Here is a 15,863-nt window from a genome sequence, read left to right as displayed (position 1 = left end):
GGTTCGAATCCTGCCTCGGGCATGGATGTGTGTGCTGTCCTTAGGTTAGTTAGGTTTAATTAGTTCTAAGTTCTAAGCGACTGATGACCTCAGAAGTTAAGTCGCATAGTGCTCAGAGCCATTTTTTTGCTACCTCCTTTCGTGCCCTTGCGTCGGGTCGAGATGCAATAACAAAGCAACAAAAGCCATTTTGCGTTCTCCGTTTCAACAGATGTACAGCAGACACCCAGTTACAACTGACCAGCATCACTGTCGTCAAGAGTGGGGAACTGCACCTTCTGCAGCTGAGCCTTCGACGTAGACACCAGACGTTTCCAGATCTTTGTGTCAGAAAAAATACTCAGGTCGATTCGGAGTGCTCTATCAGGACGGAGAGCACTTTCAACAATGTCTTGCAAGTAGATCGTAGACTTCTGTCAAATAGTATGGGCGTGGAGATGGAAGATAAGAATGTTTTAAAAAATTGTATCGCTTATTTCGCCACCTCAGCCGTATATTTGTTTTTAAATATGATTAGTTTCAACCAAAGCTGAAATTTTTTATACCTATGTAGCTGAAAAAGCACCTGGTCGTATCTATACGTAGCTACACATCAGAATACCACCTTCTGAAGTGTAGTTCCATTTGGAAACGACAGTTCGCGTCCGTGGCTGCATAGATCTCAAGATGATCAATTTTGATCGAAAATAGTGGTATTATGGGAAAGAAATGTGCGGCACCAAAATAAACAATAAAAACACTAAATATCAATGTGGTTGTGGAACCTCTCGCGACGAGTGTGTTGCCAATAGCAATAACCATATACTTTCACGTTTAGTGTTTAGTGATGAAGGTACATTTCATTTAAGGGAAAAAGTCAAGTGGCACAACGTAAATATGAGGAACAAAGCAGTCACAAACCATAGGCCAGCGCGAGAGCTACTTTCCAATGGTTCATACGTTTTGCACCGTTTCTCAAGAATACATTTAAGCCTTGTTCTTTTTTGTGGAAAAGGTTACAGGAATCACGTAGCTGGATGTGTTGGAGATTCGGCTTTTTTGATATCTGTGAGAACATTCTGCAGATTTAATTTTTATACAGGATGCTTCACTATATTTCCACCATTTCTTAACATTGGTCTACCCTAGTGATGTGTAACACTCTGTCTTTGTGACTCCCACTAAAAACACTTTATGTGAAGTGTGACTCAGCAAAACAACAGCAGTGAATGTAGCTGCTCTATAAATGCTTCCACAAGTTTGAAGCAAGTTTGTCTACCATCTTTTGGAGTCTGTAGTGCGTCCTTTGGAGAATAGAAAGAACATTTGTGGGCTGTGAACGAATATTTTGATCTTAAAAGTAATTCTAAAATGTATCCCAATGTCGTACGTGCAAAAGTATCCCAACGTCGTACGTGCACGCATGTAATAATGCAGTGGTCCTTTTGAAAATAAGAAAAAGTGTAGAGAAGTCGAATGCAACTTGCTGAGACACCCTCTATTAGCGCACCCTCTATCGAGAATTTTTTAATTTTCAGCATAATCAATGTCTTAACAAATGCGTGGTAGCGTTTATAAGGAAAAGAAGTTTTGTTTTAAATGAAAATTTTATCTACTTTAAACAATTCCACCAATTACTTCATAGATATAATAAAATTATTTTGAGTTTAGCGATCACTGAAATGTCGTGTTGGTACTGGAGTTTGCGGGGAACTATGCTGAATCCGATTCATTTCTTTTCGCCTCATAATGGCCGGTGTGTCAGTAAACGTATAGTCTCGTTCCATGGCTGCATTTACTGTGCAATGACGTCAAGTGATACTGCTTCACCTAGATAACCAAACTTTTTATATTTGTCATGTTGACTACCTAACAGGTGTTAGATATAGGTCCCCAAGGCCCTGTTTTAACTGCAGTACAGTGTAAGTGCAGTAACTAATTGCAAGGTGTTGAAAAGGTACAGTACAATAGAAACTTAATTTTAACTGAGTTTAGATCGAAACGAATCCTGTTACCTTCCACATATGGAAAACTTACAGTACTGTTACTGTGACCAAAATTTGTGTCGACATCATCAAATTGCTCATAATGAAGCTCCGAGACGATGAGACTAATATTAACTGTGATAATGAAGGTTTTGCCTTAAAAATCGTGTGGAATCTTCAGTGACATGCGGATGTAGACAGACGGAGCCGCATGTTGATTCAGTTGGTGAAATTCCAAAATTTTCTTGTATCTAGAGAACGCAGCGCCGTTCTAATTTTCTGCAATTACTTCGTTATACTTGCGACGATTCTTATACGGATGGAGAATATATATGCAGTGTATCTGCGGCTTGCGTGATTCGGAACTCACCGTTACGCAAAAGATTTTGAGCTTTGTAACCACGTGGACGAGGAAATCTACCGCATCTAGCGTTATCTCTGCTACAATAATGCTTTCATGGCCTCTCACGGCTAGAAGGAAAGTTAACTAAACCTTTGAGTAGCTCCCTTTTGAACCTTATTTTCGAACACTTCGAAATACACTGACGGGAAAAAAATATCGAAATACCAAGAAAGAGTTCTGCGAATAAACGAAAGCTTTAGGCGAAAGATGATGTCCACTTACATCTCATACCAGTCACACACGAATCACAAGGATAAAAATCAGGTTCGCTTATAATACACGCTGTAACGGTCCTGAGTGTTAATTGCCCTTGACACTGGACGTGATGGATTGATGTTAGGCTATAAGGCCTTTAAGTCGAGAAAGACGCCATTATCAGCACCTCCCTGAATTTGAATAAGGTCGTGTCACAGGGCTACGAGAGGCTGATAGTTCCTTCTCTGCTATGGCCCAAATACTTGACATAAATTACATGATTGCTGGCACCGAGAGTGTACAGTCGGAAGCAGACCGGGATCCGAATAGTAACGTCGCACCACCGAGAGGGAATTCCATCGTGTCCGGCGTATGGTCCAAATGGTTCAAATGGCTCTGAGCACTATAGGACTTAACATCTGAGGTCATCAGTCCCCCAGACTTAGAACAACTGAAACCTAACCAACCTAAGGACATCACACACATCCATGCCCGAGGCAGGATTCTACCAGCGACCGTAGCAGCAGCGCCGTTCTGGACTAAAGCGCCTAGAACCGCTCGGCCACAGCGGCCGGCTGTCCGGCGTACGGCTCCAGCGCATCGTATTGCACCTGTAGCAGCATTTTGAGCAGCAGTTGGCACCACAGTGACACAACGGACTGTAGCAAATCGGTTACTTTAAGGAGAGCTCCGAGCCAGAAATCCTGTAGCGTGCATTTTATTGATTCGAAAACACCACCATTTGCAACTTCAGTGTCGTCAAGCCTGAGTTCATTGGAGGACAAGGTGGAGGTCCGTTTTCTGATGAAAGCTGTTTCTGCGTCGGTGCTCGTGATGGCCGTGTGTTGGTCACGAGGAGGCCAGTTAAGAGCGTGCAAGCAACCTGTGTGCGTGCTAGTCACAGTGGAGTTATGGTCTGAGGTGCGATTTCGCATGACAGTAGGGACAATCTCGTGGTTATCCCATGCATCCTGACTGGAAAATCGTGTCAGGCTGGTGATTCCACCTGTCATGCTGCCACTCATGAACAGCATTCCAGGGGTTGTTTTCCAACTGGATAACGCTGGACCATTGGCCACTGATGTAATCCAACATGCTCTACAGGGTGTCGACTTGTTGCCTTGGCATGCTCGTTTATCAGATCTGCCTCCATTCGAGCGCGTATGGAACGTAATCGGAGAACAGCTCTAACTTCATCCACAACCAGCATTAACAGACTCTGTAATTACCGTCCAAGTACAACAAGCCATGGAACTCCATCACATAAACTGACATCCGGCACCTGTACAACGCAATGCATGCACATTTTCATGCTTTCACTCAACATTCTGGCGGTTACAATGGTTATTAATGAACCAGCATTTCACTTTTGCAATGGATTATCTCGAGCTTACATTAACATGTAATCTTGCCATGTTAATCACGTAAGTATGTTACATAGTCAAATGTATTCCCGAAGTCTCATTACTCTACAGAAATAATTTTCTGGTGTAGTGATTTTTTTCCGTCACTTTAGTAACCTTGCATTCAGCTTTCTCTGCCAGGATCCAACAAGAATTTAGCATCAACTATTAAAAAAATTGACTTGTAACTTACAAACGTAGCTGAAACCCGGAACCAAGTTTTATAAACAGCACTGTACACACACACACACACACACACACGCACAATCACCGTCGGAAGCTGAAGCTTTTGATTGCAAAACTTTCAGCTCAGTTGGATAAATAGTATTGTCAATGTGAAGTGAAGGGCATGGTTAAGGACTTTCAAACCCTCCAAACAACCATGAAGTGGAGAAAAATTTATCTTATATAATGGAATTGTAAATGGATAACATGGCGTTATTATTCTGTTTAAATGTTTCATATCATGGTACGCCACAGCTGCAGTGTCAACAAGAAACAAAAAGAATGAGAGATGCTTTGCTGAATCTAGTATGGCAACAGTAAATGTGTTATTTTAATATCAAGAGTAAAAGTTTAGAAGGATGAGGTGAATGATTATGTTCCTAACCAAGTAAGTAGGAGAATCAGGATAATTTCCATACTTATCCGAGAAGGAATATGCTAGTCGTATGAGCCTGAAACAATGTTTTTAAAAGAAAGTCTTCTCAGGCATGTGGTCGTCTACCCATAACGCTTCAAAGATTTCCAAAAATAGGATATGCTGATGATAAGAGGTACTTAATATCAAGTCCATCCGAAAATACGTCCATTCTCAATGGAAAATGTGTTTGGGAGGCCTATATTTAAGCAGTGTTATATGTCTTTGTAAATATCCGTTTGAGGATCCAGTGTTCCGTTCTTGGGGAGAGGGAGGTCAGTTTGTTACTGGCTTTCCCAGTCATCCATCCTACCTCTCTTCCCCCTACCCACCGACAACAAAGCAGCAAATGCCATAACCACCCCTTTCAAAACGCCACAGATTGCTCTGATTTTAATAATTATTATAAAACATAAAAGGTTTTCATGTTACTGTAGTACATTGGTTAATTGAAATCACTGTGTGTATGTCTTAACATATTACCGATAATAACTTTTATTTAATTGATTTTATTTCGTTTTAGAAATACAGCACTTGAAAAGGATTGGTCCGAGAATTTGAATGAGACATGTGCCATGCAGTTGGTTTAAGAATTACAGAAGAACAAACTCACATCTTTGACAACCTTATAATTTAAGCTGTCTAAAATCGTACTGTATACTCACCATTCACTGCATTTCCCGCAGTACTATCACTGTGAACACATGTCTGTCGAGTATCGCTATGCAAGGAAGTCAATGAATGTAATTGCTCTTGGTCGTTTCGACCTTATGGAGCGTCGTCATCCCTTCTCTTTCTTGAGTCAACTTCCTGTGATTTTGCGGTTCTATTTGTGGAGTCAAGGATCATGTCGGGTTTGTAGTTTGCAACAGATGCGGTCAGTCTTAGAATAGGCGCTGTTTTGGACAGGACTCTTTTCTGCTAGTGGTCAGGTGTCAAGCCCAGCTACGTAGGCAGTCCATCACGCAAGCAACTGAAAATTATCTTATCCTGTGTTTAACACAGTTTGTAATTTCTAAACTTACTTCTCATATTCTAAACTCTTAGTTCTACTTCTCTTCTCCGAAAGTTACCTGAGAAATTTAGGACTTCATACACGTAAAACTACAAAAGTTCTAACCAAAATGATTTTTAAAATGTTGTAAAAATCACCATACATGTATTTCTTATAGCCGAAAGTCTTCCTGACTGTCTCAAACTTACGAAGACTGTTGATGAACTTCCGGTCACCCGAAATACGTCTGTTGCGATTTTTATTGATATTTACAGCGTTGAGCTAGGGTATGATTTTCTTTCTTTGAGTATAGAATATCAATCTGTTTCGAGTCATTTTCTTCGCCGTTATAAAATCTTTGACTGTCGATCGAGCTATATTCCAGAGGCGCTTGCGCGCTTAGTCAAACATTTCTGTAGTAATTTTCGCCCTACTCGCTGACTATTAGAAATTACAAAAGACGCAACGGCCATTTTATGAGCCCAACATCTACGATAGCCTCTTCTGAGACAGATCTCGGTTAAGTTTCACTTCAGCATTAGCGTTCACTAAGTTGATTAATTAGAATAACTCTTGAGAATTATTTCACGGTAAAGGTTCACTCTTTCTCTGTGAGTGTAGTTATGCCGAAAACATTCCTAGATAACGTAACTGTAAAATCAATAATATAATCCACAGTGTGAGCTTATTCATAATTGTAAATTAGTTATAAGTTCTTATGTTTGTGTACTAATAATAATTGAACCGTGATTAATTCAGGGTATAAGTGCAAGTTTGGTGATCTACTCAAGCTAGTTGTTATTTTGCTGATCGATGAATCTGCCGCATGAGTCAAATTTAAACATTCAGATTAAAGCCTACAACAATCAGAACCCATACCCAGTCTACACTGCCGCCAGTATGACAGGTGTTACTGTTATACTAGCTCTCGGAAACAAAGCACAGTTTACGCTACTCTCGTAATTTTAAAATTGCACTTGGCATGTGCTTATACAGGGTAGAGCCCCAGGCTACTCTTCTCCCCCTTGGATCCGTGCCTGCAAATATGAGATAAAACCTGTAACTGTATTCAGTACCTGAGGAGAAACAATAAAGTTACTCGGAAGCTGAACTGTATCTGATGTTTCATTCAGCAGCGGTGTTAGGACGCGCCTGAGCGGTAGGCAGCCGCGGAAGCACGCCAGACGCGCGAGCTGAGATGCGGCGTCTGGTGCCATGTATTATTCATACCTGTTAATTGCACGCATCCTTCGAGCCAAAACGGCGGCGCGCCGTTCCTATTCTAATTCTGAGCAATTACTTCCCCGCCCCACCACCCCCGCTCGGCCGAGAACGCCACGACACTCAAGAGCTCTGAGCTACGGGCCGCACAGTGATCATTACATTGGGGCTCAGACGGGGCAGTAAATTCCCCGCACAGTGGCTATAGCGCAGTTGTTAGAAGGCCCAGTCACCGTGATATGCATACATACGGTCATCAGCTCGCCAACCCGGCTCACTCGTCGTCGTCCCCTCCTCTCGCGGTAAATAGTAAAAAAATTCAAATGAGCTCATTCCGCTGGCATTACGCGAAATGAAAGATTATCCATGGCTTCATCAGCGAGCTCTCTTGTTCTGGCTCTGGCCGCAGACTTTTTCGTGTGTCTTTTGCATCCCTCGGTTTGTTAATGCTCGGAGCGGATTCTTAGCAACTGTAGAACGTATGATGTTGGAAGATTAAGGATTGTCGTCCCGACGCTGACTAGGTCATTACAAACAGGACAAAAGCTCAGTTTGGAAGGACAGGCGTCAGGAGAAGATGGCTGTATTCTTCTCCAGCGTTCAAACTTGATCCCTGGATGGCGTTTTGAATCGTTGTCCTTGCGAATGAGAGCAGTGTGGTAAGCAATGTGCTTTCCCTCATTATCACTGAAGTAAGTGCAGTGAAGTCGGTGCAGAATAGGTACTTGCGAGAAAAATGATTTTCTGATAATTGTAATCATCACTACACCGGTGGTCGAACCTGCCCGGATAGCTGAGTGTCTTAAAACACCGGTTCTAAGACGGGGAGGTGCGCCAGCCCGGGATAGAACCCGCCCGGCGGATTAACGACGAAGGCCAGTGTCAGTCAGCCATATTTACAGGTACGCCTACATTTAGTAAGCTTAAGCTCACTTGCACATGACCCGCAAGCAGACAGTTGCGTTGCACATCTTCCGTCATGTGGGTACTGGGATGGCGACAGGAAGGGCACCCGTCCACCTCTTAAACTAACCTTACCAAATCCTTTAATAACCATACCGACCCTGCGCCAATGCGGTAAAAAGGCACAAGGAAAAGATCACCATAGCTGTGGGATGATATATTCATGAACCAAAACACTATGACCACTGCCCACGAGGTTGAATTCCATCTTGCGGCGCAGCGGGTACGTTAATTGGGAAGGAAAGTGTATGAGCAGAGACGAAAAGGGGAATTATTCTATCGACGACGTGGGCCGCAAATGGGGAATTCCGCTGACATATGCCACTTCGACAAAGGACGGATTGTTTTGGCGCTTTGGTTTCCATCGACAAACAGAGCGAGCAGCATTTCACAAAATGTGCATATCGCAAGATTGATGTTTACTGAATCCATCTTGGTTTTTAAAGAGGAAATTTTCTCCTCCAGAAACGTCATTATTGATGAACATAGAAAATGTTTACAATTTATCAACGGACTAGGGTCAGCGAGAAGGCTTATAATTACAATCATCACTTCCTCCACGTGAAACAATTGCACATAACTGAATTTTGTATTACGGTCATCTCTACGTCATCTTCTATTTGGGCGCCATGGGGTCAAAAACAAAAGAAATTCGTTGGAATTTTAATCACGTCGGTCGAGAAACTTCTACTTTCGAATTCATTCCATGCTTCTCATATTTCTCTCTTTACTCTCATTTTGACCGATTAGCTTCTGTTAATCAACTACAGTTTCATTTCTCTTAAATCTGTAATGATTCCATCTTCGTTTTAGTAGTAAATTTCTGACGTGGAATCATACCGTAGTGGCTCTTGCTCGGTAGATATATTGAAAGAGGAACTGTAGTTGGGTATGTTTTAGTTTTATTAAATGTTTTTCGCAAATGTGTTCCACATCTTCAGATTTTTATATACGTATTACATGAAAGCTACATTTTATTCTCGTTCATGTCTCTTTATTTTCCCGATACTAGTCACGAGCGTGAAGTCATTACAAAAATAAATTTTGCCAGTTGCATGGACGCTACTTACTTATTAACTTTACTTATGTACTACGATACATATTATATTCACATGTATAATTTAACTGTGCAACTGTCATATTACCGAGTTGTTATTATTATGTCAGACATATAGTCTGTAGTTAAACTTTATCTCTGATGATAGTGTATTTTCATTCTATGTAAAAGTCACTAGTGTCATTTCTCATGAATTATCTGTATGGAAGAAATAAAACCTATGTTCTTAGAAGAATATTTTCGAGGTTCGTAACATATATATTTTTTTAAATTTATAAGTTCCGTTTGTACGTTTGAAATGTTACATGGATTCTTTTCTTTATATGTCTCGATGTCCTATAAAACGTTCGTATAGTTCCCCTTTCTAGCTGCAAGAAGATCTGAAAAATTTGTCCACAGTAGAACGTCAGATGTTGTTCCTAGTTAGGCATACGTGTCAAGGCCGGAACGTATTTTATTTTCTTTTTCACTTGAGCATAGCTGCTCTAAATTCTGACCATTGCTTTCTGGCAATGTAATTTTACGGTTAATTAAAATTTCGTTCTGATGAAGACACCTGTAATAGGTGTCGGGGGGATCAGTTGTACCTAAAAGTTATCTGCAACTGCTTGGCTGTGTATTCCCATGTTAGAAAAATGTTTTTTCTAAGACGTTCATGTGGAGAGGTTTTTATGCACTTTGTACCTTGTACTACGTTTTCGTCCTGTTTTGAGTAGTCACAAGTTTTTATTCTTGTGACACCCATCCTCTTGTTCTAGGCTGATTCTTTTATTTCTGTGTGTTTTGCACTTACATTTTTTCTTCTCCAACCACTGAATACTGTATTCTTCCCTACTGGAATGGCTGCAAGCGAAAAACTGGAGAAGATTGAGTTGAGGTGATCTTAAAGACCATGCTGCTGGACGTGCGGCAACTATCCACCTAGGACTATGTTTGTACGTTAGATATCTTTTGACACTATCAAAAACCTGTGACTGTGCCTCGTAATGCATGTACAACATTTCAAAACATCGGGCCATAGACATAATTTGAGGGCAAATAGGGACTTGTGTGATTCTTGACAATTTCTCTATTTATTCCATGGCGTCTCGGGATTGCAGCCGGATGACGTCGACATCTTTTTTTCGGACAACAACTTAGTAATGTTCAGATGAATGTTTTACCTTGGAGACTGATGACGTATTTTGGTTAGTTTACATCACAAGCTAGTGCGGAGCCGCAAATGTGTAAGTTACCGGTGCATCGATTGAGCCATAAATAGAGCAATATAACGGAGAAGGTGCTGAACTCGGAACAGGCCACACATGCAGCTGCAACATACGCACATGCGCCTCCGTGCGATCTTTTCGTACGAAGTTTGAGACGTGCTCCAGCAATATGCGGTATAAAACACTCACCTGAAGATGGGTGAATAGTCATCAGCCGAGAAACCGAGAAAATTCTTATCACGCGTAAAATCACTAAGCGGTTCGAAGGCTTCTATCCAGTCGAAGGTCGATGAGTCTGGGATGGGAACAGAAAGCAACAAAAAGAAAGCTGAACTCTTAAATTTAACTTTTAAAACATGATTCACTCAGGAGGATCGAATAAACATACCGTCGTTTTAAAATTTTATTTTTGTGGTGGTCAACAGCATCAACGTGTTTTGAGAATGCAAACACGGTCCTAGTAGGCTATATTTTGTTTACTGTCCGTGCAATTATCCAGTTCCAACCATTCTCAAAATACCCTCCTTCTACTGTCACACTGATTCACACAGATTTCCGGGAGGAGAACATAAAAATAGGCGTCACTGGCGTAGAGAAGCAACTAAATTAGCTGAAAAAAATAAGTTGCCACTTTCAGGTGGAATCCCAATTCTGTTTTACGGAGAGTACTCTGTGGCACTCGCCTCCTACTTAACCTGCATTTATCGCAAATTTCTCGCCCAGTGCGAAGTCCCAAGGGACTGTAAAAAGGCACCGGTGACTCCTGTCATAAGAGCGGTGAAGAACGGACCCTAGTACAGAATAATATCTTTGACATCGGTTTGCTGCAGGATTTTCGCACATATTCTGATTTAGAACATAATACACTCCTGGAAACGGAAAAAAGAACACATTGACACCGGTGTGTCAGACCCACCATACTTGCTGCGGACACTGCGAGAGGACTGTACAAGCAATGATCACACGCACGGCACAGCGGACACACCAGGAACCGCAGTGTTGGCCGTCGAATGGCGCTAGCTGCGCAGCATTTGTGCACCGCCGCCGTCAGTGTCAGCCAGTTTGCCGTGGCATACGGAGCTCCATCGCAGTCTTTAACACTGGTAGCATGCCGCGACAGCGTGGACGTGAACCGTATGTGCAGTTGACGGACTTTGAGCGAGGGCGTATAGTGGGCATGCGGGAGGCCGGGTGGACGTACCGCCGAATTGCTCAACACGGGGGGCGTGAGGTCTCCACAGTACATCGATGTTGTCGCCAGTGGTCGGCGGAAGGTGCACGTGCCCGTCGACCTGGGACCGGACCGCAGCGACGCACGGATGCACGCCAAGACCGTAGGATCCTACGCAGTGCCGTAGGGGACCGCACCGCCACTTCTCAGCAAATTAGGGACACTGTTGCTCCTGGGGTATCGGCGAGGACCATTCGCAACCGTCTCCATGAAGCTGGGCTACGGTCCCGCACACCGTTAGGCCGTCTTCCGCTCACGCCCCAACATCGTGCAGCCCGCCTCCAGTGGTGTCGCGACAGGCGTGAATGGAGGGACGAATGGAGACGTGTCGTCTTCAGCGATGAGAGTCGCTTCTGCCTTGGTGCCAATGATGGTCGTATGCGTGTTTGGCGCCGTGCAGGTGAGCGCCACAATCAGGACTGCATACGACCGAGGCACACAGGGCCAACACCCGGCATCATGGCGTGGGGAGCGATCTCCTACACTGGCTGTACACCACTGGTGATCGTCGAGGGGACACTGAATAGTGCACGGTACATCCAAACCGTCATCGAACCCATCGTTCTACCATTCCTAGACCGGCAAGGGAACTTGCTGTTCCAACAGGACAATGCACGTCCGCATGTATCCCGTGCCACCCAACGTGCTCTAAAAGGTGTAAGTCAACTACCCTGGCCAGCAAGATCTCCGGATCTGTCCCCCATTGAGCATGTTTGGGACTGGATGAAGCGTCGTCTCACGCGGTCTGCACGTCCAGCACGAACGCTGGTCCAACTGAGGCGCCAGGTGGAAATGGCATGGCAAGCCGTTCCACAGGACTACATCCAGCATCTCTACGATCGTCTCCATGGGAGAATAGCAGCCTGCATTGCCGCGAAAGGTGGATATACACTGTACTAGTGCCGACATTGTGCATGCTCTGTTGCCTGTGTCTATGTGCCTGTGGTTCTGTCAGTGTGATCATGTGATGTATCTGACCCCAGGAATGTGTCAATAAAGTTTCCCCTTCCTGGGACAATGAATTCACGGTGTTCTTATTTCAATTTCCAGGAGTGTATGTTCCCTTGAGACCCAAAAGCTTCTGACCACAAATAATACCGAAATTAGAAAGCATCGCTCTTGCGAACCTCAGCTTGTCCTTTTCTCACATGATATCCTACAAACCATGGATGGAGGGCAACCAGCAGCATTCCTACATTCTCGAAAATATTTGACTAGATCCCCCACTGTAGACTGTTGACGGAAGTCCGACAAATGGTTCAAATGGCTCTAAGCACTATTGGACTTAAAATCTGAGGTCGTCAGTCCCCTAGACTTAGAACTACTCAAACCTAACAAACCTAAGGACATCACACACATCCATGCCCGAGGCAGGAATCGAACCTGCTACCGTAGCAGCAACGCGGTTCCGGACTGAAGCGCCTAGAACCGCTCGGCCACAGAGGCCGGCGCGAAAGTCCAAGCATACAGAATATGTTCCGAGATATGCGAGTGGCTCGAAGGCTTTTTAAGTGGTAATACAGAATAAGTTGTCGTCAACGAGGATATGCGAGGGTATCGTCAGGAGTGCCACGAGAAAGTGCAATAGACCGATATTGACCTCTGTGTACGTAAATGATATGACGGACAGGATGAACAGCAATTTACGTCTATCTCCTGATGAAGCTGCGGCTTACGCGAAGGTGTCGTCGTGGAACGACTGTAGGGGTATACAAATAGACTTATACAGAAATTCTAGTTGGTGTGATGAGTGACAGCATGCTGTAAATGTAGAACAATGTAAGTTAATGTGAATTTGTAGACAAAATAACATTGTAACTTTCGAGTACAGCACTAGCAGTGTGCTGTTTGATACATACACAGCAATAAAATATCTAGCGGTAATGCAAATCGATACGTAATGGAATGATCACGTCAGGCTGATAGTGAGGAAAGCGAATGTTATCTTCTTTATGCTGGGAGAATTTTGAGAAAGCGTGGCTCTTCTATGCCAACGGTCTTGCCGCAGCGGTAACACCGGTTCCTGTCAAGTCACCTAAACGGCTCTGAGCACTATGGGACTCAACTTCTGTGGTCATAAGTCCCCTAGAACTTAGAACTACACTCCTGGTAACGGAAAAAAGAACACATTGACACCGGTGTGTCAGACCCACCATACTTGCTCCGGACACTGCGAGAGGGCTGTACAAGCAATGATCACACGCACGGCACAGCGGACACACCAGGAGCCGCGGTGTTGGCCGTCGAATGGCGCTAGCTGCGCAGCATTTGTGCACCGCCGCCGTCAGTGTCAGCCAGTTTGCCGTGGCATACGGAGCTCCATCGCAGTCTTTAACACTGGTAGCATGCCGCGACAGCGTGGACGTGAACCGTATGTGCAGTTGACGGACTTTGAGCGAGGGCGTACAGTGGGCATGCGGGAGGCCGGGTGGACGTACCGCCGAATCGCTCAACACGTGGGGCGTGAAGTCTCCACAGTACATCGATGTTGTCGCCAGTGGTCGGCGGAAGGTGCACGTGCCCGTCGACCTGGGACCGGACCGCAGCGACGCACGGATGCACGCCAAGACCGTAGGATCCTACGCAGTGCCGTAGGGGACCGCACCGCCGCTTCCCAGCAAATTAGGGACACTGTTGCTCCTGGGGTATCGGCGAGGACCATTCGCAACCGTCTCCATGAAGCTGGGCTACGGTCCCGCACACCGTTAGGCCGTCTTCCGCTCACGCCCCAACATCGTGCAGCCCGCCTCCAGTGGTGTCGCGACAGGCGTGAATGGAGGGACGAATGGAGACGTGTCGTCTTCAGCGATGAGAGTCGCTTCTGCCTTGGTGCCAATGATGGTCGTATGCGTGTTTGGCGCCGTGCAGGTGAGCGCCACAATCAGGACTGCATACGACAGAGGCACACAGGGCCAACACCCGGCATCATGGTGTGGGGAGCGATCTCCTACACTGGCCGTACACCGTCGAGGGGACACTGAATAGAGCACGGTACATCCAAACCGTCATCGAACCCATCGTTCTACCATTCCTAGACCGGCAAGGGAACTTGCTGTTCCAACAGGACAATGCACGTCCGCATGTATCCCTTGCCACCCAACGTGCTCTAGAAGGTGTAAGTCAACTACCCTGGCTAGCAAGATCTCCGGATTTGTTCCCCATTGAGCGTGTTTGGGACTGGATGAAGCGTCGTCTCACGCGGTCTGCACGTCCAGCACGAACGCTGGTCCAACTGAGGCGCCAGGTGGAAATGGCATGGCAAGCCGTTCCACAGGACTACATCGAGCATCTCTACGATCGTCTCCATGGGATAATAGCAGCCTGCATTGCTGCGAAAGGTGGATATACACTGTACTAGTGCCGACATTGTGCATGCTCTGTTGCCTGTGTCTATGTGCCTGTGGTTCTGTCAGTGTGATCATGTGATGTATCTGACCCCAGGAATGTGTCAATAAAGTTTCCCCTTCCTGGGACAATGAATTCACGGTGTTCTTATTTCAATTTCCAGGAGTGTACTTAAACCTGACTAACCTAAGGACATCACACACATCCATGCCCCAGGCAGGATTCGAACCTGCGACCGTAGCGGTCGCGCGGTTCCAGACTGTAGCGCTTAGAACCGCTCGGCCACTCCGGCCGGCTCAGGTCACCTAAGTTAAGCGCTGTCGAGCTGGGCTAGCACTTTGACGGGTGACCATCCGGTCTGCCGAGCGCTGCTGGCAAGCGGGGTGCACACAGCCCTTGTGAGGCACACTGAAGAGCTACGTGATTGACAAGTGGCTGCTCCGGCCTCGGAAACTGACATACGGCCGGGAGAGCGGTGTGCTGACCACATGCCCGTCCATATCCGCTTCCGGTGACGCCTGTGGGCTGAGGATGAGATGGCGGCCAGTCGGTACTTCTGGGTCCGCCTGGACGGAGTTTGCGCTTACGTTTTACGTAGCTCTTCTATATAAAAGAGACGGATTGTAGAATACAAGTACGACCCGTTCTTGAGCCCTGTTAGAATTTTTGCGATCCCCTCTAGGTTGGATTGAAGGAGGACATCGCAGCAACTCAGAGAAGGGCTGCTAGATTTGTTACCGTAAGCCCGATCAGTACGCAAGTACTACCTGTGGTGTCACAGCCAGACACCACACTTGCTAGGTGGTAGCCTTTAAATCGGCCGCGGTCCGTTAGTATACGTCGGACCCGCGTGTCGCCACTATCAGTGATTGCAGACCGAGCGCCGCCACACGGCAGGTCTAGAGAGACGTCCTAGCACTCGCCCCAGTTCTACAGCAGACTTTGCTAGCGATGGTTCACTGACAAATTACGCTCTCATTTGCCGAGACGATAGTTAGCATAGCCTTCAGCTACGTCATTTGCTACGACCTAGCAAGGCGCCATTATCGATTGCTATTTATCTTGTGATGCATGTACCAAAAGACCGATGTTCACCAATTATGGATTAAAGTTAAGTATTCCAGCAGCTATGTACCTTTTTTACTAGACTCAACTCCTTTAACTGTTCCAGACCTCACTGTTCCTCAGCTTAAACCCGTGCCTTTCGGCTTCACCTCGTAGTGGCTTGGCTGTCTTGCC

This window comes from Schistocerca americana, chromosome 2 (assembly GCF_021461395.2).
Source record: "Schistocerca americana isolate TAMUIC-IGC-003095 chromosome 2, iqSchAmer2.1, whole genome shotgun sequence".
Taxonomy (NCBI): domain Eukaryota; kingdom Metazoa; phylum Arthropoda; class Insecta; order Orthoptera; family Acrididae; genus Schistocerca; species Schistocerca americana.
The sequence above is the reverse complement of the archived record's forward strand: the minus strand, read 5'-3'. Positions refer to the sequence as shown.